General features: G+C 40.9%; 1 long non-coding RNA gene across 1 annotated transcript in view; it reads left to right on the top strand.

The window, feature by feature from the left end:
- The first annotated feature begins 1,745 nt into the window (after positions 1-1,745).
- Positions 1,746-25,526, top strand: part of LOC121328219 — a 36,657-nt gene continuing 12,876 nt past the window's right edge. The window contains exon 1 of the long non-coding RNA XR_005951661.1: positions 1,746-2,078. This is a non-coding gene — a long non-coding RNA (uncharacterized LOC121328219). The remainder of the gene's footprint in view (positions 2,079-25,526) is intronic.

Raw genomic sequence — 25,526 nt, 5'->3', positions numbered from 1 at the left:
TTATGTTTTAATTCTAATTCTGCAATTTGCTTTTCTATTTGTTTTTGTTTGTCGTCTGAATGCCGGTGTGACCCCATCTACTAAATTAAGTTCAATTTATTTTTTTAAATCAGACTCGCCAATGAGGTATTAAGTCTTTAGGAGCGTTCTCTGGGTGATTGATCCCTTAGTTTCAACGATAATGTTGAGATAGTTATGTTATTGATTGGTGCATCATTGTCTGGGGAATAAGAAAAAGTCAATACGTGTATAGCTATTATGAGGTTAAGAGTAAAATGAATAGCCTTTAGTAGTAGGGTGTAAATATCCCTAGATATCTACATATCCCTGTTCTTTACAATGAAAATGAATGGCTTTTAGATAGCAGGGCATTTGTCTGTGAGGGTTTGTCTAAGTGTGGGGACAGAGTACAAAGTCCCCAGCAATTATTGTACATGGGCTTGTCTGTCCTGCAAGTTCAAGAAAATTGTTTCCAATGAATTGTGGGGAGTCCTTATTTTGGGGCTGTCACAAAGACGGCCAAGTGGGCGGCGTCAGAACCAGGAAGGAATGAAATATACAAAGATGATGATGTGAAATGAAAAGACGCCTGTTGGCGCCGGTTTATTACAAAATAAAAGATTTAAACAAACACGAAAACACAGGACACGGCTCTCTACGCCACAATAAAGACAAACAAAAACAGACTAAACTTAACAAAACGGTGCACGGACAGACACTGACAAACACGGTGAGCAGATACTTTCTGTTGTTGTTGTTGTTGTTATTATTATTATTATTATTATTATTACTACTACTACTACTACTACTACTACTATACTTATTTCCTCCGTCTCCAATCCCGTTCTCCGCTCACCGAACACCCAACCGCCAGTATGTGACAACGTGCATCTATATATACTATTGTGCTGGGATTCAATTACCAATTAATTATTCACTTGAATCCCAGCACGTGAATTAATAAAGTGCAATTCCCCGTGCTCACATATTACTACATTTTACTTGCACGTGAAGTGCTGTGCAATCCTCGTGCCTAAATACACATATACATTTTTTAAACACTCGTGTTACACAGACCCGTTTATATCCCGTGTACCAATGTCTATACACCAACATTTAAACACACCACACGCAACACATAACAGATAATATACACAGGGGCGGGCACTTTGTTACAGGGGCTTACAAATTACCCGAATTCTGTACCGAGAAAAAAACTGCGTATTAATAGGAACCTCTAAATAAAAAGCTAGCCTTTTATGAATAAGTATACACACTCCATTCCATTTGGAGGAGGGGTGTGAAGAGTTATATGCCTGGCCCATCCAGTCACATCTTATATGCTCCCCATCTGAGAGGTGAGTCTCCTGGAGTAGGGCTATATTGCAATTCATCTGTTTAAGCTGTGTTCGGATCTTTTTTCCCTTTGATAGAGTTATTAACCCCTTTACATTGTATGTCATTATTTTGATTTCTGTCATGTTATTGTTAGAAGAAAAAAATAACTGAGTAAAACGTGTACCTAGCTTGTACCACAAACCTGCTATCTTTATATTGAATTATCATTTGAACCCACGTATAGGACAGTAGTATTTGTTACTCCTTTTTCAGAAAATTGAACTTGCAAAAAAAAACAAACAAACAAAAAAAAAAAAACAATACAGTAAGCAATTTCGCCATGTCTCTGTCGCTCGGTCTGCCATCTAATCTATCTGACGGCGTGATTCTGAGGGTTCCAAGGGGTCTGGCCTCTTCCGGGGTATTGAAGTAGTTTTTCTACCCTTCATGTGTTACTTGCAGCCGGGCCTGGTGCAGAAGAGAGTACCGTATCCCTTTAACTAGAAGAGCTTTCTCAATACCATCTGTGGAAGGGCGTGGGGTTCATTGAACACACAGGAGAGAGAAAGTTTATTTATAGGTATCTATTCAGTCCAGTTATAGTGAAAATACAGGTGCTGAAACAACATTCATAACCAGAAGTTGAAGGGAAAAAGGAAAATAAAAAACACAGTAACAAAACTACAAATAAAAGGCGCTGCTTCTTACAGAGTCCTGCAGCCTCCGTTTGGCAAGTGGTGGTAAGTAAAATGCGTTGTCTGCCTTTTCAGAATTTTTTTCGTGTACCCCAGTTTGAAAACCGCTGCATTAGAGAAACCACATTACCAACAGATACAGTTTAATAGTCATATTTAAATTCCATTATCCTGACTGGTAAATTCTTACCTTAGCTGCCCCTTTATTTTGACAAATTCCATATCAAAAATTGCATTTAATTTTCTTGATATTTTTCATTCTTATCCCCCAAGTAAATATTCTGGACAATTATCGAAACAATTTTTGCTTTATTTTTTACCACGCACGTTAATGTTGTTGATATGATAAATGCGTATATCTGCTATGTTAAATGATGGCCCGTGTTACACAGAACACAAAAATAAAATGCCCAACATACAATATGTATTTCATTGTTTTTGTGGATTTGCTTATTTTAACATATTTTAATACTGCACATATGATTTTGAAAATGCTACTTATCAAAACCGTGACTGCACGTGAACTGTATTGCATAGTAATTTCCTTTATCCCAATTCCAGTGCTGTATAAAATCACATGCACTGTGTGTGTGTGTGTGTGTGTGTGTGTGTGGTGTGTGTGTGTGTGTGTATATATATATATATATATATATATATATATATATATATATATATATATATATATATATAATACATGCTGTTAACTTATAGGCCTTCTGGTGAAATGGCCAAGAGACAGTGCTTAACACATACTGAATTATTCTTAGCGTAAGCTACTTTTTTTTTTTTTTTTTTTTTTTTTTTTTTTGCGGTTTTCGTTTCAGAAATCTACTGAACTTTGTCTATAAATTGTACTGCAGTACCAGAAGTATATGTCTCCCATTCACTTGCTAGGCCACTCCATATCTCCAAACATCAGACAGATATTTTGTCTAGCAAATAGATAAGTTTACAGCAGATGAATTTCACAGTATTTTTAAGCACAAATATAATAGCCTACATTTCAGCAGTAACTGCCGAAGCTCTTTACTTATTCTTCCATTAGTAATGGTCGGGTGTAACAGGGATACAAGGAGATATTTGCACCGGTCCATGTTGTTACCATGACTGATGTTGTCGTCCAGGCTTTACTGTGAAACTGACTAACCAGGCAGGGAGTACACGCATTTTACAGGACTGGAGAATAATAGCACAGGAGTTTAATTATGAAAACGCAAGTGTAAACAAAAAGTAAAAAAGATTAGGCTGTCATCAGACATGTGTTAATACCAAATGCATTAATTTACTGTGTATTGGTATTGCGTCTGGTCTGGGAAGGGGGACACATGTTAAGAGAATTTTTTTTTATTTCAGGGGCGCATTGGCGCAATGAACACTGATACGCCTGATAGCCAGCACAGGTCTCCCATATCACACCATCATATTCTTTTATTTTTTTGCAGTAGTTCAGTTTAAATATCTGGGTAAATTGAGATATGTTTATCCATGAATTTTAGTTCTCTCTCTTGAGCCCAACAAAGAACGTTTTGCTTGATTTGAAAGTTCAGTAGCTACAGAATGAAACCACAAGGATGTGCATTGGGGCCCTTTGGCTTGGGTGCTCAAGTTCTAGGTGCTTTATCGATTTCAATCGGAGTTGCTTCATCTATATCCAAGAGCTCTCAAGATTTTTTCAATAAACAATATAGTCTCTTTCCCTTTTGCATCTTACAACACCCCAAATATATGTGTGTTATTTGTACGGCCCCGGTTATCAAGATCCTCAATTCTGTCATGTATAGCCCTGTTCTGTTTCATTAAGTAACTCACGGATTTGTCATGCAGGATGAATTTCTCATCATGTTTTCCAAGCTTGTGTTCCATCTTGCCCATCCTTTTTTGTTTTATGCCAGTGTGCTTTTAATCTAATTGATTGAGTTTTCCATTTTATCAAATGAGGCAGGAATTTCTTGCCAAATTATTTTTACCTCTGTGAGAACCAGCCTCGTGGCGAGATTAAATGGCTCCTGTTTATACTTTCAGATGTAGAAGGCAAACTATGTGTTGAATCGCTTTTCACTTTCGTGGGTTTGGTCTTACCCATTTTTTTATATTTAGTTGAATGTGAGTTTTAATGCAAAAAAGTACCACAAAAAAGCAGGAATTGGCTGAAGCTTAACAGGAGCTCACTTAGTTTGTTTCCATCTCCTAGACCCCATAAACCAGTTTTAATATTGAAAGTAAAAATCTTCAGAAACACCAAGTCACTACAATGACTCTTTGAGACAGGAAGGACGTGCTCTTCAATGTTCAATGACAAGAGAGCATTGGCATGAATAGCATAATTAGTCCATCACAAAGTCTAACTCCATCTGCTCCCCCACAACACAGCACCGAGCTCTCCTTGCTGTCAGCTCCTCATTAACACCATGTCTTGCCTATACATGACTGCTACTGCAGCAATATTTCGTTTCTTTTAATCAGACATTATAAGATCTAAAATGTAAATAGAGATACTGTCAACATTTTCTGGTGTCCTTTTTAAATAAATAGAATTAGCAGAAGTTGTACAATCTAAAGAAAGATTTTCTAACCGTATGTTGGTGCACTACATATGTATACTACACATTTTAGAACCCTTGTGAAATATAAACTTATAAATAACATTACACTTTGTGGAGGTGGACAGATCTTTTAAGCACTGACAGACATTTGGAGGCAAATCTTTTTTTTCTTCAATGTTATTGAAGAAGTATTTCAGGTAAGGAGCGGTGGCGGTGATTAGGGGTTTGATCACCTACACTATGAAAATCCCAGTAAAGCTTGATAGAAGTCAATGGAGTTAAGCACAGAGACCTCTTCTGGTGAAATAGATACCAAACATGAGACAAGAAGGCTAAAGGGCTTTTAGGTCATGAAATACCTGTCCTGCACAATCACTATGCAAGTGCAGTGTTACCTCTACAGTGCCCATGGGTTAAATGATGTCAGGCATTTGGAATGCATAGTTAATGACAGGAAAGGAGGAGATAAAGGGGTGGAACAATGGAATTGCAGGTGTAAAGCATGAATTGGTTGGAAATTGGTTCACAATCCAGGTGGACTTTTAACCTGTCACAGGCACAATTTGAAAAATGACTGGAGGTGGAGCGGCTGTCATTTTCTTTTTTCTTTTTTTTACCTGCAGCAGCGATCATAGATAAGGGTATAATAATTTCATTGTTTTTGGTGTTTATATTTGTGATTGTTTAAAAAAATATTTTTAAGCATAAGCTTTAAGTTACGGAAGCTCAATAGTGTCACAAAGAAAATAATATTTATTGCGTTCTTTTTGGTAATTACCACTATTTAATGATTAGCTAGTTTACTTTGCCTGCCACTACAAGGAGGGGGTCGCTGCTTCTACTTTTTTGTCTCGAGGGGTCCAGACACACAAGGTCGAAAACCCCTGCCCTAGTCTATGTGATGATGGGCTGAATGCAAATGTATATTACTGCAGTAACAATAGTATGTAGTTTTTGTTTTTTTTGTTTTTTTTTAATATACCGTTAGAGAAAATCTGAAAACCAGGCATTCCGACTTGCACAAACTGACACCATTGCAAACAACTATAATAGAGATAAGACGAAGATTACCTGTAAAATGGTATGTTCGTAGAATGATGAACTCCACACACTGAGTGAACTCCCAGTCTCTGTGTTGCTTTGGTGAGGATTAAAACATAATAATCTCTTTCCCAGAGATAATTTATATAATCCGTTTTGGCACCAAAGTCAGTGTCTCTACTCTATAACACCAGTCATTCCCCTCCATCATTTACTATTGTTGTCCAAATTCCCCCCAAAAAATTCAGTAAAGGAAAAAGGGCACGGGAGTGTGTAATATAGGTGTGTAGAGTTCATTTTTCTATGAAGAAACCATATTACAGGTAATCTTCATCTTCATACCTCATTTAATGAACGCCACACACAGAGTGAATTCTACCATAGGAAGTATACAGAGGTTGGTAGGTAAGATGTCAGTGGAAGAAGACACAGATAACAAAAAGTAAGCAAATGTAGGCTGAGAGCAAGACACATTTAAGTTGTTTTATAAAAGTCTCGAAAGAGGCCCAGGTAGCAGCATTTCAAATATCTTGAATTGGGACAGATTTAAATTTTGCCCATGTAGTAGCCACTCTCCTCATCAAGTGGGCTTTGATCAGCCCTGGAACAGGTTTCTTAACAGGTTATACCAGAACACGATACAAGAAGTAACCCAATTGTTTAGAGACAGGTTTGCCCCTGTTTGTGAGCTAAAAGACACACAAAGCCATCCTGATGGCCTCCTATTGATAGTCTTAGGAATGCTGAAATCCAGTGCTCTACGGACCTCAGCTAGGTGGTGTCTGGTCTCCTCTTCTGATTTGTGGGGTTTTAGGAAAAAATCAAGAAAAGTTATGATCTGATTCATATGGAACTGTGTTACCACTTTGGTAAGAATTGAGGATTAGGCCTGCAGACAATCATATCCCCAAAAGACTGGAAGTAGGGTGTATAAATTGACGGTGCTGAGGCTCCCTTGAAGGATGATATGTTTCCTTGGGGGCCTTAAGTGGTTAACTCCCTTAAGAAATCTCAATACCACAGGGTGGGAACCTACCAGGTGATCTTCCCACTCAGGTAAAATACTGGAGATTGCAGAGATATGCACCATGGTGGAGGGTAGCGAAAGACCCTTGAGGAACAAGTGGCTGAGGTAAGATAAAAATGTTGATAGAACTGTATCTGCTGAGTTGCTACAGAGAACAAATTCTCTCCATTTGCCTGTATACAGTAAGCTTGAAAAGTATATGGTTTCTTTGAAGCAAGATATTTACTTGTTCCGATAGCCCCTGATTTATTAATTGTTGCTGTTAAATCTCCAAGAAGCTAGCCATAACCATGAAGGATTGTTGTGTACCATTTTACATCTGCTCAAAGACAGTAAATCCAAGTGCACTGGTAAGTACAAAGGTCCCTCTTTTGCTACTTCCAGGAATCAGAGTGGCTTTGCCTCTCTTTACAATACAGCTGGTATTAGTGGCAGGGGGGTATGCATACATTAATCAAGCAATCAAACAAGCATTTTGCTTTAAAAGTGGTGCAAAGTGTTTTAATGCTAGGAAGACTGCTAAAAGCTCCAGATGGTTTATATGGAGGTGTCTTTGCCTTGGTGACCAAAATCCCAGGACCAGATAAGTGTGCTTCTGTGGCAATGTGCCCCACCCCTGTGTGTATTTTTTGTGTTATATGCTGTGTCTTTTGTGTTAATGTTGATGTATAGATATTGGTGCACGGGATATAAATCAGTCTGTGTAGCACGAGTGATTTAAAATGTATATTTGTATTTAGGCACGGGGATTGCACAGCACTTCACGTGCAGGTAAAATGAATAATATCTGAGCATGGTAAATTGCACTAAATTAGTTCAGGTGCAGTTGTACCGAGACTACAATTAAATGATTGATTAGCAATCGAGTCTTGGTACAGCTGCAAAAAAGCAACATGTTTTCATCCACTCAGGGTTGTGTCGGGAGTGGAGAATTGGTGGAGTTAGGTGATTTAAAAACAAAACTGTAACAAATGCTACTTGTGCGAGAGGACTCGCACAATACCTGTTTCATTCGTCCACATCTGTGTTTGTTTGGGCAATGCACCATTTGTTTTATGTACTTTGTTCTGTTCAACCTTTTTATTTTCAATAAACCAAAGCAACAAGCACATTCAATTCAGCACATCACCAGTACTGTCTGTTTTGGTTTCATTTACTGGTTCTGACGTCAACACTCAGCCAGCTTTGTCACAGCTGCCCACCCTAATAAGAAGGCATCTGTATGCAGGTGGAGTGTTGGAGGTCATTGAGATAGCTGCCACCCTATTCTCACCCGGGGTGAAATTCACCACCATGTTGCTAATGATGAAGCTCCCAGAGAAACCTTGATACAATGGAAAACTGGAAAAGTTGGGTTCCAGGAGGAAAGGACACACCTCTGTGTGTATCTCATGTGTAGCTTTGTTTCCCTTACCAGGGAGACTGCTGCTGCCATGTGCATCTGCTATCTGTCGCCCTCTCCTTCGTGAAGATACACTCCACCTGATATTGTGTTGAAATGGGCCCCCAGGAAGATTAACGACTGTATCGGGAAAAGCGATCATTTTTTCCTGTTTACCAATATACCCAGGTCCTGAAAAACGGTGTTCCAAAGCCTTTTCCCTGGACAGAGCCCATACTAACCAATCGTCTATGTATGGGTAAACATGGATGCTGATGCTCCAGAGATGAGCTGTAATTTAGAAACCAGCCAGTCCCCTGGTTGAACTGCTTTGATGACGGTGGCCAGTGATACTATCTTGAAATGTATTTGTTCACTCCTGAGGTCTAGAATGGGTTGGAACTTACCATTCTTGTTGCAAATTAAGAAATACAGTACAACGTCACATATCCGACCCTCTGTGGACTGGGGTCTAGGCGGATATGTGAAAAAGTTGAATTTGAAAACCTCTATAGAAAAAGCATTTACACATCCATAAACAGGTTAGTGAGCCAAAACAACATACAAACTGCTTTAAAAGTAGGGACTTTTTTTGTTTTAAAAGTAAGCAAACATAAACGAGATTAATTAGGATACAAATACACAGTGTTGCTATGCGGTTTGCTATATGCCATCTTCATGCAAACTTTTTAAAAATATATATAAAACAAACAGTAAATGTACAGTAACCTGCAACTGATAGCTTCTTTCTTAACTCTAGAAGTCCCTGCCTCCCTGGTTCTTATTTCTTAATATCTCTGTCACAGTACTTTGCAATCTTTCTTGATATTATCAACAGCCGAGACAGAGATATTAAGAAAGCAGAACCAGGGAGGCAGCGACTTCTAGAGTCAAGAAAGAAGCCATCAGTTGCAGGTTACTGTGCATTTACTCTTTGTTTTATATCTGTTTTTTAAAAGCCTTGCATGGAGATGGCATATAACGAACTGCATAGCAGCACTGTGTATTTGTACTTTTAAAGCAAACAAAATGTCCCCATGTTTAAAGCAGTTTGCATGTTGTTTTTGTTCACTGACCTGTTTATGGATGTGTAAATACTTTTTCTATAGATGTTTGCAATGCTTTCTTTCTGTTTCCATCACGGAAGCTGCATTTGCTGGCAATGCCATTACTCTCATAGCCTACTTTTAATATTTATTTATTTATTTAGCAAGGCAGTTAATTGATCAGGGTGGTTAAGTGACGGTAGGATATGCGACATTCCACTGTACCTGGAATAGTATCCCTGCCCTTGAGAAGATGAGGGGACCCATTATGGCAAGTGAAAGGAGCAGGAGTTTTATCTCCTCCTTCTACTCTTGTAGAAAAATCCCCTGTGGGCATGACCAGTCCAATAGTGTCAGGATGATGCCTGTTGATGGTGGTTGATACCGGAATGGATGTTATTTTCTGCCAGTTTGTTAGAAAATGTGAGGAGGTCAAAAGACACAGGTTGAGGACAGGATACTATCAGGAAGAAAAAGAGGGCCTACCTCTTCCTCTGTTATAGCCACGGAAGGATCCATGTGGCCTGGAACCCAGGCCACATTGAAACCGGGCCTGTCCTCCAAAGGATGATTGGGTTGGCTGATGTCTGAAAGACTTTGCCTGTTAATATACTGGAGGATGCACCTCTCCCCACTGTTGAGCAGAACATGACTGTGATTTACCTGTCATTCCTTTCCTCCTCGGTGAGGTGCATATCTTAGCATCTCTGCTATGAAGTCTTCCACTACCCTGGCCTTTGCACTTTTGTCTGTTCGATGAAGAGCTTCTACAAAAGAAAAAGGTTGGAGACATAGAGCAATAACCCTAAAATAATACCAAAAGTTTTGTTCAAGATAATTTAAATTAAACTGTATAATGGACTGTGGAAGAATGGTGGGCAATTCACTGACAAGGAGCCAGAACTTTAGATTGTAACACCACTCAGACTCGCTGATTTATTTCAGCCCGCAGAGGGCGCGGTTGTTCGTGGCTTGAGTACCAGCAACGGTAAACAAGACCACAGTTATACCAGTCCATGTACACAGTCCAATGCAGGTGCACTCACATCACAGGTGCTCTGGAAATAATAAATCACAAAGAACAAAAGGCTATGGTGTTCCCTCCACCTATACACGTTTCGGGGTCTGCCCAAGGATTCCTAGATTCCTATAATCTTCCCTTTGCCAATGTTTTTTTTTTAGTTATTTAGTTTATTTTTGTTTCGCCTGCCGTGCTCGGTCCAGCAATCCCAGCTTCCGACAGCTGGCTCGTTTTGTCTTAGAGGGCAGACCCGAGGGAAACCCAGAGCGTCCTTTTATCAGTGCAGCAACCCCCCCAAAGCCCGCCCCTCAGCCACTCAGAGAAGGGGAAAATCCACACCCTCTTTCCCACCTTATCAATGCCGTGACTGACAGGCGGATATTGGAGGGCTCCTGCCCTCTTCCCGCAGCACTATGAATGTGCCCAGAGAGTCAGCAGAGGTCTCCCCTGTTACATGGACTGTGGCAAAGTGCCCCGCCCCTGGACTATTTATTTGTGTTGTATGTTACGTGTAGCGTATTAATGTTGGTGTATAGTCACTGGTATATAAATGGGTCTCTGTAACACAAGTGGTTTAAAATGTAGATTTGTATTTAGCCATGAGGATTGCACAGCACTTCACGTGCAGGTAAAATTTAGTAATATGTGAGCATGGGAATTGCCCTTATTAATTCATGTGCATTTGTACCGAGACTCCAATTGAATGATTGATTAGCAATCGAGTCTCGGTACAGCTGCATAAAAGGAGCATGTTTTCACTCACTCGGGGTTGTGTGTTTGGTGAGTGGAGAACAGGATTGGAGACGGAGGTAACAGTTAGTATAATAATTAAATCATAACACAAGCTCCCCGTGCTTTGTCTGTGTAGTCCGTTTTGTTTGTCTCTTTATTTTGGCTAAAGTGTTGTGTCCTGTGTCTTGTTTGTCTTGCAACCTTTTATTTTCTGTTTGTTTATTAAATGCTGAGCGTATCCAAGTGCTCATCTTCACCAAACTCCACTTCTCTGTTGTTTATTTGTTGGTTCCTGGTTCTGGTCTGACATCACCAAATACAGCCGTCTTTTTGACATGGACATTTGACATGGAACTTTTAGGCACTTCCTAAACAACTAGTGATAGTAGTGTTTAACATAATTAACAAAAAATGTTTTTATGAATATCTTTAGTTTTTGGATGACTGTCCATATCAGTGTATATTTCTATAAATATATAACCTGTCATCTGTATCATGAAAAATATGAGCTGTATATTAAAGAAAGTTCTTATCCCATGATTACACCCTCATAATCACGTGAAAAGAGATGAACTTACTATTCTTAGGAGCTGTCCTCTGCTCACTTGACCTTTCAGCACTCACATGGTGTGCTGCCTGGAGAAATGCTCCCATGGCTCCTAGTGCTAGAAATCAGTAGTATTGGTGAAGCTACAGTAAGACAAGGAAGAAATATAAAATCAAACGCCTGCATACAAATCATACATAAATCTGTGATTATATCAAAACTTTATAATGCAGCTGGTAACTTTTGAATATGTTAAGGCACATGCACGAAACTAATGTGGCTTGTGATGGAGTACAAAAAATGCTTTTCTGTAATCAACATATTTACATTTACATTTGAAGGAGAAGTAGTACACTTATTAAGCCGAGCAAACGCACCTGCAATGGTTCTGGGGGCCGACCTGGATGGCCTCCTGCGTGGATTTCACTGAGGTGGCCTGCTCCTGTGTACTGGGGCCCTTGAATCATCAAGAGGTGTATCTAGAAAAAAAAAAAAAAATCAGTCCTAATATATGAGCTCACCTTTTAGATAGAAAAAAAACTTTGCTTTCAGACAACTAAAGCAAAGTCCAATACCAGCCCAGTACTATAACATTTGCAAGATAATCCCTGTATTACCCACTCAAGAGGCCATATACAAGATTTGCCAACAAAATCCAATATGTAAAGTAAATGCAAGTGTGAGAACAAAATAGCAAAACTGATATTGTGGCAATGTTGTCCAATCACTCGGCACTACTGCATCCGAGTCAGCAACACATTCTGGTTTCATTTTGTTATAATTGCATACAGTGGTCCCTCTGACGTAGGGAGCCTTCGATGACATTTGATGCCTATTATATTGACATTTGAGTATGTCCTGAATTTTAAATAGGAACACACAGGAACATATTGGTTTGGTTGCAGGGACCATTGTTCACGTATAAAATTGTCTGTACTTTACGCCATCTGCTACCCTCTTATTCCTTCCAAGCAAAAAAATATATTGTAGTAATACCCTCTTATCATTTATCGTCAAATATGACACTCAATGTGAACTCCAATGTTTTACCCTCAGGATTAAGCACACATATCAAAAGTCTAGATAGCATGTAACATGTTAAGTACTTACAGTCAGGTGCTTGTGGCACTGATGCTGGTGTGTAGGCAGTTTTTTTTTTTTTTATTGCATATCATCTTTTGCATCTTATTCATCTGTAATATGAAAACAATCTGCATACTTTAATAACCACAATATTGCCTATTGACTCTCTTTAGACTGACACTAGTAATTCAAAATTCATATAGCATTTTTATTATTTCCTGTCCATGTAAAAGTTGACAACAAAAGCAGACCTCAGATAATGTAGTTTGATCTATTATGCAAGGAAAAGTTTATAAATTTATAAATTTTAGTTTATTTTAAGGCTGTATTGTTTGACAACTATAGCTAGTCAAGCCTGTGCATAGTTTTTGTGTAAAGGGTTTAGACAAAGAAAAGCTTTTATTTTGTATTCAATTTGTAATCAACCATTATTTTTTGCATTAAGCACAGAGCTTCTCTGCTCCCCCCAGGTCTGACTCTTTGAATCTGCATGCGATTGAGCTCACCTTCTCCCCACTGCCCCTGCCCCCTGTGAGTGTTTACTGATAGGATTGCATCTGTGCAGTAGTTAAGAGTGTTGTGCTAGGATTACAAATACTGTATCGACTGAGCTACAATGCCTATCGGTGTTTGACAATAGTTTTCTAAAGAAAGATTCAAAAAAGAAAAGTATGTTTGGGATACTCCGGTAACACAACTAATTTGCGTGACCATTTATGAGATGCAGAGGTCACGCCAGCCTTTAAAAATGTGCATTTGTAAAAAGCTGTGGCAAAGTGGTGAATACATACAGGTGAGTGCAGTGCAGAGCGGATTAATGACACAGACAAATGATTTACAGGTGCAAGGGTGTTTATTAATGATTTTAATGTCCAGAGCCTTATAGCGAACCTGCAAACAATAATAGTGTTGGAAGTGGTACAGCGGCGTGTATCACTTCTGATTTATAATCCCACGGGTTTGACCCGTAACCCAAAGTCCAGTTCTTTCACCCACACAAAACACAAAACACAGACACAATTCCGACAGTGCGTGATTTTAGTGGTAGTGATGCAAAAAGACAATTCTTGTAGTGGAAAGATAAGTGGTGATGTCTGGGTTTTACGCTGGCCTGCGACTGCAGCTCTGGATCGTGCTCAGTATTCTTGGTGAGAAACGACAAACAAGACAAACAGTGTTAATACACAGACAAGCAAAACACTCACGGTTTTTAGTACACACAAGACAGGCTCCTTCTAGGTTATTTGGCTTAACCATATGCAAAGGAACCGATTGCTGAAGCTACGCCCCCCCTATTTATATCCTCGCCCATGACCCCTAGGTTAATGAGGGCATCTGCTCCTCCAATCATCTGATGCCACGCCGTCTACCGTCCAGATCAGTGAGCTTGGGTGCCGTAGTTCCGCCCCTTTGATAAATGGTCGACTTCCACCTACCCTACGGAATAAATTGTCTTGCCATTTGCTTAAGGTTACTCTGTTCCTTCTTTCTCTATAGCCTGCAGCTCCCTCTGGGGGGACTCCACCCCCCAAAACTCCTGCAGTGAAATTGCTGCAGGGAAAGGTGATCTCCTGACCTCTCCCCCCTTTTCCATAGCTGGCAGCTCCCTCTGGTGGGGCTCCGCCCACACTGACCCCTGCGGCCAAGCAGACCTGACTGCAACCCCTGGCAAAGCAGTTCCAGCGACCCCAGACGATGCAGATCATCCTTGGGCGAAGTGAGGCAGGCATCCTTGGACGAAGCGAGGCAGGGAGTCAGGGCAAGCTGGGATGTGGGTGTTGGCCCTCTTCTCGGCTACTGCGGCCCATGCTTCCCTCAGCAGCCTATGCAGGGGTCGCTAAGGACCGCCAGAATCTAGTCCTGGCCCTTCTGGTGAAGGGAGAGGCAGCTCCTGCTCCTCTCTCTCTGATGGTGATGGAGGCAGAGGCAGCTCCAGCTCCATTCCTTGTGATGGTGGGGGAAGTGATACCAGCAGGCATTCATCCTCTGCTGGTGGGGGAAGTGATACCAGCAGGTATTCATCCTCTGCTGGTGGAAAGGAACCCAGCAGGCATTCATCCTCTGCTGGTGGGTGGGAACCCAGCTGGCATTCATCCTCTGCTGATGGACAAGGACCCAGCAGACATTCACCCTCTGCTGGTGGACAGGAACCCAGCAGGCATTCACCCTCTGCTGGTGGAGGTGGTGAATATAGAGTCAGCTCTTGCTGCTCTGCTCCTGGCGATGGAGGTGGCAGAGGCAGAGGCAGATCCTGCTGCTTTGCTCATGCCGGTGGAGGTGGCGGAGGCAGAGGCAGCTCCTGCTGCTCTTCTCCTACCGGTGGAGGCGTGTAATCTCCTGGCGGTGGAGGTGGGAGTGGCTTGTAGTCTACCCTTATTACAGGGGACTGGTGCAGTTCTTCCTCACTTGCAGAGGAAGGTGATGGAGGCAGAGGAAGCACCTGCTCCTCTCCTCCACGTGGTGACGGTAGGGGAAGTGATACCAGCAGGCACTCACCCTCTGCTGGTGGAGATGGGGACAGCCGGCATTCTTCCTCTGCTGTTGGAGGTGGCAACCAGCAGTCCCGCGGGCTTTGGTTTCCCACATTCTGGGTGCTGGACGCACGGGCTCCTCCCACACAGGCATTACTTCCGCCTCTATATATTGTGTTGGGCAGATGGCCAACGTGTGCCCATACGCCCCACAGCCGGGGCACAGTTCCGCCGTGAGGTTCTTTAAAAAAACCTCTGAACTTCCATCCCCAACCTCCTTCGGCTGTTGCTGCAGCTGCTGCTGCAATTTTTTTCTGCTCCTCCTTCTCCTCACCTTCCTCTCCTGGGCCAGTTCCTCCTCCTCCTCTTGGAAGGGACAGACAGCCACCACGTGCCCGTACACCCTGCAGGCAAGGCACTAGCCTTGGTCCTCCAGACCACTGAGGAGCTCCTCCAGGTCCATGCATCCATCTTTCCAGCCTTGCATTTTTTTTTTTTTTTATTATTTTTTTTAAACAAGAAACTGTGGTTCCTGCTCTGGTCTGCGTCTAGGAGGCACTGGTGGTCCCAGTTCTGACATCAAGTGTCACAAAGACGGTCGGAGTGGGGGATGTCAGACCAGAAACAGGAACCAGGAAATAAACAGAGAGAGAGGTGGAGTTTGGTGGAGCTGAGCGAATGGTCTCGCTCAGCATTTAATAAATAAACAGTCATTAAATAAACGGTTGTAAGACAAACAAAAACACAGGACACAGCACTGGTAGCCAAAGTAAAGAGACAAACAAAATGGACTAACACCAAACAAAACACGGTGAGCAGATATTTTTTCACTACTATTATTATTACCCCCATCTCCAATCTTGTTCTCCACTCGCCAAACACACAACCCCGAGTGGGTGAAAACATGTAGCTTTTATGCAGTTGTACAGAGACTCAATTGCTAATCACACATTCAATTGGAGTCGCGTTACAACTGCACGTGAATTAATAAAGTGCAATTCCCCGTGCTCACATATTACTTTTTACTTTTACGTGAAGTGTTGTGCAATCCTTGTGCCTAAATACAAATATACATTTTAAACACTTGTGTTACACAGTCCCGTTTATATCCCGTGTACCAATGACTATACACACAACACAAAATACACACAGGGGCGGGCACTTTGCCACAATATGAAAATAGTGATTTTGGGGGATTTTATGCAAAGGCAGGGTCTTTTAAAATACTGCAGCCAAAGGAGAGATGTGTTACTTCATAAGGCTGTCAATTCTGTAAATATTCTCTGCACTGACAACAGTGTCAAAAGAAATATGTGTTATAATATTGGTGAATTTCCTTCAGTGCTGGCATTGCACACAGCATATGTGGTATGGACACTTTCTGATGGGGCTACAGTGTAAATAGAAAGGGAACCCAACTCTGATGTATTTATTGTATATGAATATTAATGTATGAATTAGTACACAGTATAAATAATGGTAGAAGAAATAGACAAATAAATGCTTCCCATGAAACCCCCCCCCCCCCCCCCCCCCCCCCCCCGACATAAAAATCAGTGTTGTAGAACATGTACCAATGTCTCTGCGGATAGTTCTCAACATCATAACTATTTACAGTTTTGCTGTTTAAAAATTCTTTAAATTTTCCTTTTAACACCCAAGTCAAAAAATGACTCATGCTCGTTACAAATCAAAGTCTTAATAATGCTCAGGAATTTCCATTGAAATTGTCATGCATTAGATGTTCCTCATGTAAATGAGAGTGTTTGCTGGCCTGCATTCTGTTCTGACAGCTAAAACCTTGATCTTCTGCTACACAAGATACAGGTATCATACTTGCAATTGTTTTGCAAAAGCAGAAAAGATGTCGAAATAGTTCTCAATAAAAACCCTCCAGGCCTCATCCATGGTCTTAAAACCATGATCTTTGAGCATGTGCTTTACTTGTCCAAATTCGTGACTGAGAGTCAACAGGTACCAGGGAAGTGTGCATACGATATACATTTATTTATTTTTATAGAGAATACTGGGAGTGGAACCATTTTTACACTTTTCATTGCATAAAACTACTTTGTAATATAAACAAAATTATTGGATAGGGATGAAAAGGGGAAATGTTGTCTTTTACATCTACGTTTTAGGGGTGTTATTAGCACTGTTACACAGTAACCCACAGCTGTTTTATTGCTGTTTTTTTTATTTTTTACCCTTTCATCATGTCAATGAATCAATGCATCGACTTTTTTGGAGAAGGATATATCGATAGTGAAAAATTCGGCACCACGCCAGCCTTAGTTTATTTACCCAGAGTTGCACTTTTTTTCAGCAAAACTAGCTAACAGCTTGTAACTGTTTATTTGAACCCACATGGGTCATAAGATATTTTCATATCTGACATCTTTGTCTGTAAAGATCCTCACAGCATGTTTGATCAACTCAGTTGTACCATGCTGCCACATCAAATCTTGGCCAAAAGCAGAATGACCCCTAGAAATAAGAGCAGTGTTACATCTGGAATAGTATGGCAATTGTTGTACCACAGAGAAACACCAAATAATATTCATTGAAAAAGTTCATCTTTGTAAATTGAGCTGTGTCAATTTCTCATATGAATAAATGATATGCACTGAGACCTAGTTTGAAACTGTCACTGAAGGTGCCAAAGTATCAATTTTATCGAGGCCATTATAAAGGACCTACATTATACGACCTCTGTAAAATGTCCAATGAATGAATCATTATTTCCAGTAGTTAGTTTTTATGATATTACCTTATGATAGCATTTCATAGCTGTAGTGTAAACTTGATTAAATAAATATGTGCAGTAGAAACTCATGAAGCTTAAAAATATCTCATATTCCTCACCACAATTTGCATTAGTGATTCATACACTTCTGTATAGAAGATACATCCACTTAAACTACATATTCTCAACACATCCCATAACATAAACATGGCTAATTACCTTTTAATTTTCCTCTATCCATGACTTTGGGACAACCTCTACTGCCTCTTCACTCAAAAACTCCACAGCATTAACTTTGTCAGACATCTGAATGCAAATATTAGTAAAGTATGAAAAAAAACTTAATACAACATGCAATCTGAAATATGGCCACTTCAAAAACTATGCATAATCTCGCACTTAAAGCATTTATGTTTTTATACACCGTGAATCTGGATGTGTGTATAAATTTGGCAGTGGGGTGAGCATTTGGCATTTTCACTTTACAAATAACATACATTACTGCATTATGTACCTGAGTGCTTGCCTTAGTGCAATGATTTATGCTGAAAACAAAGAGAACAGTAGATCTTACCAGTCCTTAAAATATACTAGTAGTAGATATTAACATTCACGGCTGGGTCTCCCTCCCTCCCTCAGCCCCTACGTTCCCGACCTGCATGCAAGTTGACTGGCATTTGCAACTGACACAGCAAAGCAAAACTGGCTATATATATATTTGGTAGAACTGAGACTTAAATCATCATTTGGACAAAACATGTTAATTCTAATTGACACTCTTCTCTGAGATGTTACTCATTTATGTTTGTGTTAATGACATCTGAAAAGCTGCTTGTCCTTCTCAGACACAGACTCAGGGCTGTATTAAAATAAAATTTTAACCCACTTGGTAGCACAAACTTGTAATTACTTGAAATTATTTATGCATAGAAAAAAGTATCTGAATAAAACTAAAACCAACATACATTTTGCTATGACAAGAACATACTATCAAATGTTTCTTCTGAAGATTCCCATTCGCGCCTTAACCACTTCAGCACCATGATGTACGCACGTACGTCAAATGAAAACCCACTTACAGTACCATGCCGTATGTGCGTACGTCAAGTTTCCCATTCTATTCTACGAGTGTTTCTCAGTCTAGCGTTTCAGGTTTCATTCTCTAAGGCAGTGCTAGTACTGTGGAATGTGCAATGAAAGTCGGGGGAGGGTCAGGTGACATTTGTATCCAATTGCGTGTTATGTAGCGATTCCAATCTACCTGTGGGTTTTTAGAAGACTGAGATATATTGCAGGAAGCCATTCAACTTTTACAAGTACAGTACTGTGCAAAAGTTTTAGGCAGGTGTGAAAAATGCTGTAAAGTAAGAATGCTTTCAAAAATAGACATGTTAATAGTTTATATTTATCAATTAACAAAATGCAAAGTGAGTGAACAGAAGAAAAGGAGAAAATTAATTCTGACCAAATCCCCAACTCCATTTGCAGAAATGCAGCCCCAAACTTGCAAGGAACCTCCATCATGCTTCACAGTTGCCTGCGGACACTCATTCGCGTACTGCTCTCCAGCCCTTCGGCGAACAAACTGCCTTCTGCTACAGCCAAATATTTCAAATTTTGACTCATCAGTCCAGAGCACCTGCTGCCATTTTTCTGCACCCCAGTTCCTGTGTTTTCGTGCATAGTTGAGTCGCTTGGCCTTGTTTCCACGTCGAAGGTATGGCTTTTGGCCACAAGTCTTCCATGAAGGCCACTTCTGACTAGACTTCTCCGTCGGTAGATGGGTGTACCAGGATCCCACTGTTTTCTGCCAATTCTGAGCTGATGGCATTGCTGGACATCTTCCGATTGCGAAGGGAATTAAGCATAATGTGTCTTTCATCTGCTGCAGGAAGTTTCCTTGGCCGACCACTGCGTCTATGGTCCTCAACGTTGCTCGTTTCTTCATGCTTCTTCAAAAGAGCTTGGACAGCACATCTGGAAACCCCTGTCTGCCTTGAAATTTCTGCCTGGGAGAGACCTTGTTGATGCAGTATAATTACCTTGTGTCTTGTTGCTGTGCTCAGTCTTGCCATGGTGTATGACTTTTCAACCTCACCTTGTTAGCTGTTTTGGCTGTTCCTCACCCAGTTTTATTCCTCCTACACAGCTGTTTCTGTTTCAGTTAATGATTGTGTTTCAACATACATATTGAATTGATGATCATTAGCACCTGTTTGGTATAATTGTTTAATCATACACCTGACTATATGTCTACAAAATCCCTGTCTTTGTGCAAGTGTACCTAGAAGACTTGATTCTGTTTTGAAGGCAAAGGGTGGTCACACCAAATATGGATTTGAGGTAGATTTTGCTTCTGTTCACTCACTTTGCATTTTTTTAATTGATAAATCTAATCTATTAACATGTCTATTTTTGAAAGCATTCTTACTTTACAGTAACTTTTTTTTATCTGCCTAAAACTTTTGCACAGTACTGTGTGTGTGTGTGTGTGTGTGTGTGTGTGTGTGTATATATATATATATATATATATATATATATATATATATATATAATGTTTTATATTATTATTTTTGTTTTATTATTAGTTTTACTTGTTTAGTTGTAGTTTATATAGTTTTTAGCGAAAGCTAAACATGGCAGCGTACGTGGAAATACTGAAGCAGGTGTCTGCTGCAGCCAGATCCATCGCAATGCCTACGCAAAGTAGCCCTGTACATGCGTTTGTGACTATCCCTCCAACACAAGGGAAGCAAAGACCTCAAAAAAGGTGTAGAGTCTGCTACGAAAATGAAAACAAAAGAAAGGACACAAGAAAAGTGTGCAGTGGTTGCAAAGGCAACCCCAGGTTCTGTTGTATTGAACATTTCAATAAATGGCACAGAGCAAGTCTATAATGGCACACATTTTTATGTTGTTTGATTTTTATTTGATAATTGGTGGTTGAAAAACAGGCTATGTGCGCATGGGTATAGATTCTGCTTCCGCCAAACATTAATCTGGCAAAGGAATTTATTATATAATAATTATTATTAATATTATTTTATTTAGCTGACACCTTTAACCTATTTGATTTACAGGATTCAAGTTAACAAAAAATACAATATTACACAAAGACAAAATAATTTAATGACACGATGCTGCTAATGTTCTCACAACGTTCCTGTAATATTACTAAATTATCAAAAAAAAAATGGACATTTCCGAAAGAAGACGTCTACTTAGTAATAAAAATAACAGTTATTGGTTGTGAAAGATATGTCTAATGGCACATGAACAATTGGCAAACAGATATGCCCGACATGAACATGACACCAGACAGATACATAATACATTCACATTACAATTTGGCCCATGGTTTTATCCATTGGCGCTTGATAACCGCCCCTGAGCTGAGATGAATGCAATACAGTGATTAAGAATGACTCGGCCAGCGGGCAGGACAAGTGGCACGTGGGCCACCTTCCCCCAAAATAAATAAGGCTGCCGCCAATTGTTTGCATAGTTAATCGTCCGTGTTGAGGAATGTGGGTAATGTTCACTGATAATGTGTAAAATTAATTATAGGACCGATCAATAGCCCAGACTGACGAATGTAGGACAGAATGATATAATGGAAATATAGCATGATTATTACTTTGGTCCTGCCTAGTTCAAGGAGCTAAACGCTGTCCAATACTGACAGGTATGATATGAATGCGTGATGAATGTGGATGTCAGTGGCAGGACAAGTAGCACTCGGGCCACCTTCCCCCCAAAAGAACGAGGCAAGCTAAGCCACCCCCACCCTGCAGATCTAAACCACTCAGCGCTCAGGTAAGGAAAAAAACCCTACTCACCAGAAATAGGGGGGAAACTTTAGGGAATCCATGGCAGAGGGTTACCCTTCCTCCAGGTTCTAAAATAATGACTCCATTAATCCAGTTAGCCACATAACATTTTTTTGTGCCAATAATAAGTCTGTGACATTCTTCAGAATGTAGAGTTTGTATGCACCGGAAGTCCATCTCCCCATAACCTTGATTGGGTGAGGAGCAATGTTCCTGGAAGCAGCGGAAGTTGCAATGCCAATCCTGAACGAATGTCTGGAGTAGTTGTCGGGAGGAAGCCCAGCGCGAAGGAGACATGGATGAAGGTGGTCGCAGAGCCAGTTCCTGGACATGAATATCCCTGCTGGGGAAACAGGGGATCTTGTTTATAGATAGCTGGAAAGAGCAGAAATAAGACAAATAATACAATGTGTTTTGGATAAATAAACATGGAACCTTTCTTTTCTCTGTCTGATTTTGAATGTTTTAAAAGTAGGGAGTATGTGACCTGGGATTGGCGATGGAGATCTTCTATGCAGAGGTCCGAGGATGGGTCGATCTCGCCACACCGTAGAAATCCACAGAAGGCCGAAGTGAACATTGCTTCCAGGAGGGCATCTTTGTAAGGAGAAAAGCAGCCTGAGCGTAGAATGTTGATTATGGATTCTAGAATTTCCTCAGTGATCGGCAACTTGGAATGAAGGTTTGGAAGGAGTTCGTTGAATCCCATAGAGCAGCATTTGTATCCGAGGAAGATGAGATGGGGGAGGGATTGTGATTCCGAGCAAGCAAGAGTGAAACTGTAGTCCTGACAAGTATCGGTGTATGGTGGAAAGGGAGAGATTGCGATTTAAAAACAAGTGATGAATTCTATAATGGAAGATTCGGAAGTAAGGCATGAATGTGACATGGAGCAATATTTGGTGTAAGACTGCCACCCTGTGTTATAAGCAGCTCTGGTGTTTTGTGAATGATTGATTCATGAGACTGACTGCAGATTCAGATATCTGGATGTTGGGAGATGCTTGATTTAGTACAATGTGAGGTCCTTGAACTGTGGACATGGATGCGTTAGAGGGGATACACTAAAACAGATCATGGAATTTCTGGAAATTAAAACGAGAGAGTGAGTCAGCAATTATATTTTTTTAACCTGTGACATGTTTTGCCTGGATTCTAAAGTTCCCCAATACTGAAACCCAGGTGAGTTTTCTTATAAGTTTAATGACTGTAGGGGCCTTTATTAATGATAGCTACTTTGGAGAGGTTGTTGCAATTTTAAATGTTATGACTTTTTTTGACCATTTATGCCCCCAAATTACGGTTACGACAATAATATGATACAATTCAAACTGTGCTGAAGATTGTTCTGTGGAAGGTAGGGACAAGAATTCGGGCTGCCAATTCAAGTAGAACCACTTGGAACCTGCAACATTACCGAAGCCCCGCGAGGGGGCAGCATCGGTATAAAGACAGAGAGAGTCTGCAGGAGTAGGCAAGTCCTTGTAAAGTAGGGAAATGCCACTCCAGTTGGAGGGGAGGAGGGACCATAGTTTAACATCTGCCCAGCACCCCGCATTGATGTTGACGTGGTGTTGCAGTTCGACAACAGAAGATGCTAATTTTAACAGAAAAGAAACAAATGAACGTCCTAGTGAGATGAGAGAGGAGTTTACGTTTGGTACTGGATTTTCTGCCCTGAAAGGATTTTAACACATCTGAAATACTACATAATTTGTCTTGGGGGAGACATGTCTCTGTTTCCTTGGAGTCCAGTTCAATCCCGAGGAAGGATTATAAGGATCCCAGGACTGGCGAGGTAAATTAACTGAGAACTGAGGTTAGAAGGAACTGATGCTTGGAACTTCAAGCAAGACGTGGGATTGCATTTGCTGGTTTACGGACTAGGCTGAAAGGGGGCAGAGGTTAGTTCTGTGAAAACTGCAGCTGCAAACCATACAGGTGAAGTTTAGGCTCGCAAAGTGGAGACAAAACATCTCATTGTCTAAAATGCCCCAGTTAAGCCTGATATTAAATTGCTCCAGAATTGCAGCAGCCTTGGCTGAAAAAGATCTGTGGTAGTAGTAAAAAGCTGAACATCCATATCTCATAGACAAGTCAGCTACGAGACTCAGCTAGATGGCACATGGAAAATGCATCACAGAGAATGTCTCTGTACAGACTGAATGCTGTAACAAACTCTGCCAAAGTACGTTTTTTGAAGAACCGAGGGTCTTTGGATTTTAAAACGATGGATACTTCTCCACAATCTAACAATCTGTTGTCATGTACTTTGAGGGAACAGATAAGCAAAAGGACTAGATTTATGTCTCTACCTTCTTGGATTTGAGTACGGAGTTTGTTGGATACCAAGGTTGGTCTGGGCAGCAGGGAAGCTGGCTTGAGGGAATCGGAGCTGGCTATTGCTGTGGAAAGAGTAAAAGAAGGGCTGGAATTGAGTGGGCTTGAACAGGGAGCCGCGGCTGGAAGCGAAGATGGAGTGGCGAGGAAAGCCAATGCAGAGGGACCGAGAGGCACGGGGTAGTGTTCAAGGTGGGAGAGTCGAGTCTCCAGCCCGGAGATTGAAGCTTACATTGTTTGCAGGGCTTGCAGGATGTCCGCATTAGAGAAGGAGGTGGCATGTGTGAGGGGCTTAAGGCTGATGCCAGGGGAATCAGACCCGGACTGGGCGGCTTGGACAGTGGAGGCCTCACCGAATGAAGACGGGACCGGAGACTTGGAGGTTGATGCCTTATATTGATTTAGCAAGGAGATGAGGTCCTTGGGGGAAGCACCAGCCGTGTAAGAAATATTCCTTGAGTACAGAGTATTGAGAAGCCGAGGAATTTTCCATGACTGGTATTTCTTTTTTTTTATTAGAGCAGCGCATTGAAGAGGTGTCCAAGATGTTCTCTTGTGGCTAGGTCGAACGGGAGTAGCTGGGCTATCAGGATCTGAAACACGACTACCAGATTGAGGAGTCGAATCCATAATGCGATTGAGCAGAGACCAATTTAACTAGTCAAACTTTTAACATATGAGATTGCTGGATGGAGTCTCCTTTCGGAAAGACAACTTTCCAAAGAATTTACCAAGTTAATGCATCACTCTTTAAAAAGTTTAATGAAATTAAATGAGTGAATCATTGATTCATAATATTATAGCAACATTATTAGAATGTTTTCAGCTAACATAACCAAGTCCCTCTTCAAGAAGGTATAAATCTTCCTGTTTGCCCGATCTGATGCAGAGGATTTGGCGTATACACTGGTGGCTGGTATAGCCATGATGGTATCCACCTTGGGCTGCTTAAAAGGATGATACTTGCGGCTTGCAGGTACCTTGTAAAATGTATGTATTCTGGGGCGATGTGGTGACGAGTATACAGGTTTTCTCCATACAGTCTCAACCGGCCTCCAGGCTGCTTCATGGAAGGGGAAGCCCTCAAAGGCTTTTCTATCCTTCGCATCTATGATGCTTAGGAAATTGTCCTCCTCAATACAAGTCTGGGTATTAATATTGAATGAGAATGAAATCCTCCTCAGAGCGTTAAGTTAATTACAATAACTCTGGTTCCCTGAAAGAGAAGACGGCCACCAACAACATGACGAGATGCCTGCCTATTGGTAGGTATTTTCTGAGCTCTCTATACCAAAGCTGCCAATAGGCCTCTTCCTGGGATGATGCCCTCAGTCCTGCTTACCGAAGGATTAAAACCGTTATACTGAAGAAGCCATTTCTCTTTTTGCATCGAACCTGTGAGGGTGACTGATGCGACCTCGCGGTTGGTGGTCATCTTTCTCGTGCCTATTGAAGACAAGGAAGGATCTAACATATTCAAGGGGTAGAACCTGCAGAATGTATGCAGTGTAGTCCAACTAGCCACCATACATACATCAGACATTGAGCCAACCCCTAGTGTAGTGCGCAGCTACTCTCCCAGGTCTAGAGACTGTGTCTGCAATCTAATGCGATAGTCGCTGCTTAGAGAGGGGCTGTCCTAGGGTCTGTATAACGTGACAGATAAAGAGCTGATCAGTATGAAG

This window comes from Polyodon spathula, chromosome 2 (genome assembly GCF_017654505.1).
Source record: "Polyodon spathula isolate WHYD16114869_AA chromosome 2, ASM1765450v1, whole genome shotgun sequence".
In the NCBI taxonomy this organism is placed as follows: domain Eukaryota; kingdom Metazoa; phylum Chordata; class Actinopteri; order Acipenseriformes; family Polyodontidae; genus Polyodon; species Polyodon spathula.
The sequence above is the reverse complement of the archived record's forward strand: the minus strand, read 5'-3'. Positions and strand labels throughout refer to the sequence as shown.